The sequence below is a fragment of the Schistocerca piceifrons genome, chromosome 2, assembly GCF_021461385.2.
Source record: "Schistocerca piceifrons isolate TAMUIC-IGC-003096 chromosome 2, iqSchPice1.1, whole genome shotgun sequence".
NCBI lineage: Eukaryota > Metazoa > Arthropoda > Insecta > Orthoptera > Acrididae > Schistocerca > Schistocerca piceifrons.
The window spans coordinates 20,702,296-20,710,706 of NC_060139.1; positions in this window are offsets into that span (position 1 = coordinate 20,702,296).

Below are 8,411 nucleotides of genomic sequence, written 5' to 3' on the forward strand. Positions count from 1 at the left end.
TGGAGGCTAAGAAGTGGGTTTGAATTTTTATTTATTTATAATTATTTCTCCCCAGCATGGCCTCAGCTTCATGTTGCCTTATTTTTTGATGGATATTTCATTGATTTTTTAGCAAAACCTAGAAATATTTTGTGTAAACATTATACACAACTGAATCAGGGTCATCACTAGAATCAGCTTTCATTAAATTTATTGAATATTTATTAGCACTCTTCCTCAGTAAAGAACTTGTTATTACATCATTCCCTGCTTCACTATATTTTTCTCTTAGTGTTATGTCTCTGTGCATCTTCTTTTTGTAGTTGCTTCTGAATACAAACAACGAACATACAAAATGCGGAACTCTACTTAACTTTGGTAGGTTGTTGTGCCATGGAAGTTTGTAACAGAATGTAGCAAATTATTCATATGCCATCCTTTTATATTCAATAATAGATAAGCATTGAACAAAACTATATCAGACTGTCTCATACATCACCGTTGTTACAGCAAAATTGCAACAAATTACCCTGTTTACACTTAGACTCCCATGGCCACTATCACAGTCAATAAAACTGGTCTGGGTATGTGACTGCTTTCTCAATGTGTTAAATTCTCTGATGTTTTGGCTACTCTTGCAAATGGTCTTCCTCAGTCTTGTGCTAACTGCTACATGAGAAAAAGATTTGGTTCTTATGTATTGGCTGGAAGAGGCTGTTATCGTCTGATGGAGTACTGGGGATGAGGAGGAAGGATGTTAGACATCCTTTATTGGTGTCTGCATTATTTCTTTTCATTGATGGAAACAGATATTCTTAATTGGTGGTTGCATAATTGTTTGCTACTGGTGGAAATAGGTGACTGAAAAACAGGCAAACACACCTCTTCCTTATCCTCAATACCCTATCAGATTACAATACCAGCCTCTCCCACTAGTATAAAAGAAACAAAACTTTTCACATTCAGCAGCTAGCAAAACTCAGAGGAAGGCCACTTGCCAAAGTGAACAAAATGTTGCACAATTTTACAAATTGACAATGTGGTCATATACCCAGAAGAATTTTATTGAAATTACCCCAAGTTACAGCAAAAATTGTAACAAATTGCCCCATGTTACAGGAAAAATTGTAACAAAATGCCTCTGTTACAGTGAAATTGTAAGTAACGAGTAGGATGAGGAAGCATCTTGAAATTTATACTTAGCATAAGTACTCATCTTGGGATTTCTAAACTTAGCCCATGTGACCAATTTCCACTGTGAGGTCAGGGAAAACTCAGTCGGTGAGAGGTAATATGAAAACCATCCAGGCTCCATCAGTAGTGGCAGCTTTGTGAACTAGAAAGCTGATTGAATGTGTTACAGGTCCATGCAGGTTAGTACCTGCATGGCAACATCACACAAATACTTTCCCCAAGCTAAGTGGTTTATTGTGTCACATTCCTGGTGTGTATAACACATATGTGGGTTATATATCTAAAAACAAAGATGATGTGACTTACCAAATGAAAGTGCTGGCAGGTCGACAGACACACAAACAAACACAAACATACACACAAAATTCAAGCTTTCGCAACAAACTGTTGCCTCATCAGGAAAGAGGGAAGGAGAGGGGAAGACGAAAGGAAGTGGGTTTTAAAGGAGAGGGTAAGGAGTCATTCCAATCCCGGGAGCGGAAAGACTTACCTTAGGGGGAAAAAAGGACAGGTATACACTCGCACACACGCACATATCCATCCACACATACAGACACAAGCAGACGTATGTGGGTTAGGAATAGTACTGTAGAAAGTTGATTAGCTATAAATAGCTGATAGAATATGCTTCTGGTTTAGACATGTCCAGACTGGTTAATATCAGAAGGGCAATGGGAGAGGGGGTGTAGACCAGAAATAGCCTGTTTCATATAAGTTGTTTACTACATTGGACTGCCACTTGTAGCTTGAAAGAATTTTTATGCAGTAACAGATCATGTTCAGTTTATTGGTTACATATTCTGTATGCTGGACCCATCTCAGAGTGCATGATCCAAGAAACTTTGTAAAACCTGTATTTTCCAGGTTTTTGGTAAATAACTGTATAAGCAAGGTTAATGAATGCATATTCTGTCCTATCGGAGACTCACAGTAAATGCTTCTTGGATATACAGGATGAGCACAAAGTCTTTCCCTGAGTATAACAATTTATTATAGAATAACAGTTTGACATAATAAATTACATTTGATGCCATTACATAGATTAGTGTTACTAGTTTTTTTTTAAGGCCACTTACGTTAGTAAACCTCAACGTGTGCTCCCTTGGTAGCTCAGAGAATGTTGAGGTGGTATTCCAGTTCCCGCCAGGTGTTTCATAACATGTTCTGTCACAGTACCCATAGCAGCTCGTATCCTAGCCTTCAGTTCATCGACATCAGCAACTGGTGTGACAAAGACTCTGTCCTTGATATAGCCCCAGAAAAAAAAGTCAAGGGGCGTAATGTCTGGAGAGGGGAGTAATGTCCAGATCAGTGCCTTATTCCCTTTTCTCAGCAACATCTGATTTAATTCGACTGCACTCCATTATCCTCATTTTACTTTTATTGCAGTTCACACTATAATTTATCTATCACATATTGTCCCTTCTGTTCAACTGATCTTTGAACTTCTGATGGAGTTACAATGTCATCAACTTTAGGCATGTCCCAGGGATCTTTGACATTTCTGGTGAAGAGAGAAACATTCCACGTGGGAAAAATATATTAAAAAACAAAGATGCTGTGACTTACCAAACGAGAAATTGCTGGTAGATAGACACAATAAAAAACACACAAACACACACACATTTTTCAAGCTTTCACAGCCCACGGTTGCTTCATCAGGAAAGCAACTTGCCTGACGAAGCAACCATGGGTTGTGAAAGCTTGAAATTTGTGTGTGTGTTTTTTATTGTGTCTATCTACCAGCACTTCCTCGTTTGGTAAGTCACAGCATCTTTGTTTTTTATGTGTGTGTGTGTGTGTGTGTGTGTGTGTGTGTGTGTGTGTGTGTGTGTGTGTTGCCATCATTAGCAACTGTAGTAGAAGTCTTATTCAGACCAGACTTGTTTCGCTTCACTTTAAAGCATCTTCAGTTTCTTCCTTCTTAATTTTAATTCCCTTTTAACATGTGAGCTAGACTACAAAGCTGTGTCACTCCAATCTCGACTGCTGTCTGCCTCTCATGTTATTAAACTCTTATAACTGTAGTTCTCGAATCTACAGCTGTAGATAACCTTTTACTCCCTGTATTTTGTCCTTGCTACCCTCAGAAAATTAAAGAGACCTTTGGAGAAAAGAGAACCACTTGCATGAATATCAAGAGCACTGATGGAAATCCAGTTCTGAGCAAAGAAGGGAAAGCAGAAAGGTGGAAGGAGTATATAGAGGGTCTATACAAGGCCGATGTTCTTGAGGACAACATTATGGAAATGGAAGAGGAGGTAGATGAAGATGAAATGGGAGATGTGATACTGCGTGAAGAGTTTGACAGAGCACTGAAAGACCTAAGTCAAAACAAGGCCCCGGGAGTAGACAACATTCCGTTGGAACTACTGACAGCCTTGGGAGAGCCAGTCCTGACAAAACTCTACCATCTGGTGAGCAAGATGTATGAGACAGGCGAAATTCCCTCAGACTTCAAGAGGAATATAATAATTCCAATCCCAAAGAAAGCAGGTGTTGACAGATGTAAAAATTACCGAACTGTCAGTTTAATAAGTCACAGCTGCAAAATACTAACGCGAATTCTATACAGATGACTGGAAAAACTGGTAGAAGCTGACCTCAGGGAAGATCAGTTTGGATTCCACAGAAATGTTGGAACACGTGAGGCAATACTGACCGTACGACTTATCTTAGAAGAAAGATTAAGGAAAGGCAAACCAAAGTTTCTAGCATTTGTAGACTTAGAGAAAGCTTTTGACAATGTTGACTGGAATACTCTCTTTCAAATTCTGAAGGTGGCAGGGGTAAAATATAGGGAATGAAAGGCTGTTTACAATTTGTACAGAAAGCAGATGGCAGTTATAAGAGTCGAGGGACATGAAAGGGAAGCAGTGGTTGGGAAGGGAGTGAGACAGGGTTGTAGCCTGTCCCCAATGTTATTCAATCTCTATATTGAGCAAGCAGTGAAGGAAACAAAAAAAAAAAAAAAAAATTCGGAGTAGGGATTAAAATCCATGGAGAATAAATAAAAACGTTGAGGTTCACCGATGACATTGTAATTTTGTCAGAGACAGCAAAGGACTTGGAAGAGCAGTTGAATGGAATGGACAGTGTCTTGAAAGGAGGGTATAAGATGAAAATCAACAAAAGCAAAATGAGGATAATGGAATGTAGTCGAATTAAATCGGGAGATGCTGAGGGAATTCGATTAGGAAATGAGACACTTAAAGTAGTAAAGGAGTTTTGCTATTTGGGGAGCAAAATAACTGATGGTGGTCGAAGTAGAGAGGATATAAAATGTAGACTGGCAATGGCAAGGAAAGCGATTCTGAAGAAGAGGAATTTGTTAACATCGAGTATAGATTTAAGTGTCAGGAAGTCGTTTCTGAAAGTATTTGTATGGAGTGTAGCCATGTATGGAAGTGAAACATGGACGATAAATAGTTTAGACAAGAAGAGAATAGAAGCTTTCAAAATGTGGTGCTACAGAAGAACGCTGAAGATTAGATGGGTAGATCACATAACTAATGAGGAGGTATTGAATAGAATTGGGGAGAAGAGGAGTTTGTGGCACAACTTGACTAGAAGAAGGGATCAGTTGGTAGGACATGTTCTGAGGCATCAAGGGATCACCAATTTAGTACTGGAGAGCAGTGTGGAGGTAAAAATCGTAGAGGGAGACCAAGAGATGAATACACTGAGCAGATTCTGAAGGATGTAGGCTGCAGTAGGTACTGGGAGATGAAGAAGGTTGCACAGGATAGAGTAGCATGGAGAGCTGCATCAAACCAGTCTCAGGACTGAAGACCACAACAACAACAACCACCTTCAGAATTCGAGTGAATGCATCCCAGTTGACATTGTCAAAACTTTCCCTAAATCTAAAAATGATATAAATATAGCCTGCCTTGCATGTCCCCATATTTCCTTGGAATCAAAATTGATCTTCCATGAGATCAGCTTCTATCAACTTGCTATTCATCTATTAATAATCAACATCAGCATTCTGTAAACCAGACTTGTTTGACTGATGTCCTCTTTGCAACTACAATAATTACATTCTTCTTTAAGTCGAATGTTGTTCTGATTGTCGCATGTATCTTGCATACCAGATGGAATAGTACTGTTGAGGGCTTATTCTCCCAAGGATTTCAATAATTCTGAGGGCGTATCATCTACCCCAAATGCCTTCATTAATGGAATAAGCAGAGGACCATTATTAACAAAAATATGAATATATTTATTTTTATTTTTTATTTAAATGTCAAGTTCCTTAGGACCAAACTGAGGAGCAAATCTCCAAGGTCATGGAACGTGTCACTACAAGAAATTACAACATAAAAGTATGTTGTTGTTGTGGTCTTCAGTCCTGAGACTGGTTTGATGCAGCTCTCCATGCTACTCTATCCTGTGCAAGCTTTTTCATCTCCCAATACCTACAGCAACCTACATCCTTCTGAATCTGCTTAGTGTATTCATCTCTTGGTCTCCCCCTACGATTTTTACCCTCCACGCTGCCCTCCAATACTAAATTGGTGATCCCTCGATGCCTCAGAACATGTCCTACCAACCGATCCCTTCTTCTGGTCAAGTTGTGCCACAAACTTCTCTTCTCCCCAATCCTATTCAATACTTCCTCATTAGTTATGTGATCTACCCATCTAATCTTCAGCATTCTTCTGTAGCACCACATTTCGAAAGCTTCTATTCTCTTCTTGTCCAAACTATTTATCGTCCATGTTTCACTTCCATACATGGCTACACTCCATACGAATACTTTCAGAAATGACTTCCTGACACTTAAATCAATACTGGATGTTAACAAATTTCTCTTCTTCAGAAACGCTTTCCTTGCCATTGCCAGCCTACATTTTATATCCTCTCTACTTCGACCATCATCAGTTATTTTGCTCCCCAAATAGCAAAACTCCTTTACTACTTTAAGTGCCTCATTTCCTAATCTAATTCCCCCAGCATCACCCGACTTAATTAGACTACATTCCATTATCCTTGTTTTGCTTTTGTTGATGTTCATCTTATATCCTCCTTTCAAGACACTGTCCATTCCATTCAACTGCTCTTCCAAGTCCTTTGCCGTCTCTGACAGAATTACAATGTCATCGGCGAACCTCAAAGTTTTTATTTCTTCTCCATGAATTTTAATACCTACTCCGAATTTTTCTTTTGTTTCCTTTACTGCTTGCTCAATATACAGATTGAACAACATCGGGGACAGGCTACAACCCTGTCTTACTCCCTTCCCAACCACTGCTTCCCTTTCATGTCCCTCGACTCTTATAACTGCCATCTGGTTTCTGTACAAATTGTAAATAGCCTTTCGCTCCCTGTATTTTACCCCTGCCACCTTTAGAATTTGAAAGAGAGTATTCCAGTCAACATTGTCAAAAGCTTTCTCTAAGTCTACAAATGCTAGAAACGTAGGTTTGCCTTTCCTTAATCTTTCTTCTAAGATAAGTCGTAAGGTCAGTATTGCCTCACGTGTTCCAGTGTTTCTACGGAATCCAAACTGATCTTCCCCGAGGTTGGCTTCTACTAGTTTTTCCATTCGTCTGTAAAGAATTCGTGTTAGTATTTTGCAGCTGTGACTTATTAAGCTGATAGTTCGGTAATTTTCACATCTGTCAACACCTGCTTTCTTTGGGATTGGAATTATTATATTCTTCTTGAAGTCTGAGGGTATTTCGCCTGTTTCATACATCTTGCTCACCAGATGGTAGAATTTTGTCAGGACTGGCTCTCCCACGGCGTCAGTAGTTCCAATGGAATATTGTCTACTCCGGAGGCCTTGTTTCGACTCAGGTCTTTCAGTGCTCTGTCAAACTCTTCACACAGTATCGTATCTCCAATTTCATCTTCATCTACATCCTTTTCCATTTCCATAATATTGTCCTCAAGTACATCGCCCTTGTATAGACCCTCTATATACTCCTTCCACCTTTCTGCTTTCCCTTCTTTGCTTAGAACTGGGTTTCCATCTGAACTCTTGATATTCATACAAGTCGTTCTCTTATCTCCAAAGCTCTCTTTAATTTTCCTGTAGGCGGTATCTATCTTACCCCTAGTGAGATAGGCCTCTACATCCTTACATTTGTCCTCTAGCCATTCCTGCTTAGCCATTTTGCACTTCCTGTCGATCTCATTTTTGAGACGTTTGTATTCCTTTTTGCCTGTTTCACTTACTGCATTTTTATATTTTCTCCTTTCATCAATTAAATTCAATATTTCTTCTGTTACCCAAGGATTTCTACTAGCCCTCGTCTTTATACCTACTTGATCCTCTGCTGCCTTCACTACTTCATCCCTCAAAGCTACCCATTCTTCTTCTACTGTATTTATTTCCCCCATTCCTGTCAATTGCTCCCTTATGCTCTCCCTGAATCTCTGTACAACCTCTGGTTCTTTTAGTTTATCCAGGTCCCATCTCCTTAAATTCCCACCTTTTTGCAGTTTCTTCAGTTTTAATCTACAGGTCATAACCAATAGATTGTGGTCAGAGTCCATATCTGCCCCTGGAAATGTCTTACAATTTAAAACCTGGTTCCTAAATCTCTGTCTTACCATTATATAATCTATCTGATACCTTTTAGTATCTCCAGGGTTCTTCCATGTATACAACCTTCTTTCATGAGTCTTAAACCAAGTGTTAGTTATGATTATGTTGTGCTCTGTGCAAAATTCTACCAGGCGGTTTCCTCTTTCATTTCTGTCCCCCAATCCATATTCACCTACTATGTTTCCTTCTCTCCCTTTTCCTACACTCGAATTCCAGTCACCCATGACTATTAAATTTTCGTCTCCCTTCACAATCTGAATAATTTCTTTTATTTCATCATACATTTCTTCAATTTCTTCGTCATCTGCAGAGCTAGTTGGCATATAAACTTGTACTACTGTAGTAGGTGTGGGCTTCGTGTCTATCTTGGCCACAATAATGCGTTCACTATGCTGTTTGTAGTAGCTTACCCGCATTCCTATTTTCCTATTCATTATTAAACCTACTCCTGCATTACCCCTATTTGATTTTGTGTTTATAACCCTGTAGTCACCTGACCAGAAGTCTTGTTCCTCCTGCCACCGAACTTCACTAATTCCCACTATATCTAACTTCAACCTATCCATTTCCCTTTTTAAATTTTCTAACCTACCTGCCTGATTAAGGGATCTGACATTCCACGCTCCGATCCGTAGAATGCCAGTTTTCTTTCTCCTGATAACAACATCCTCCTGAGTAG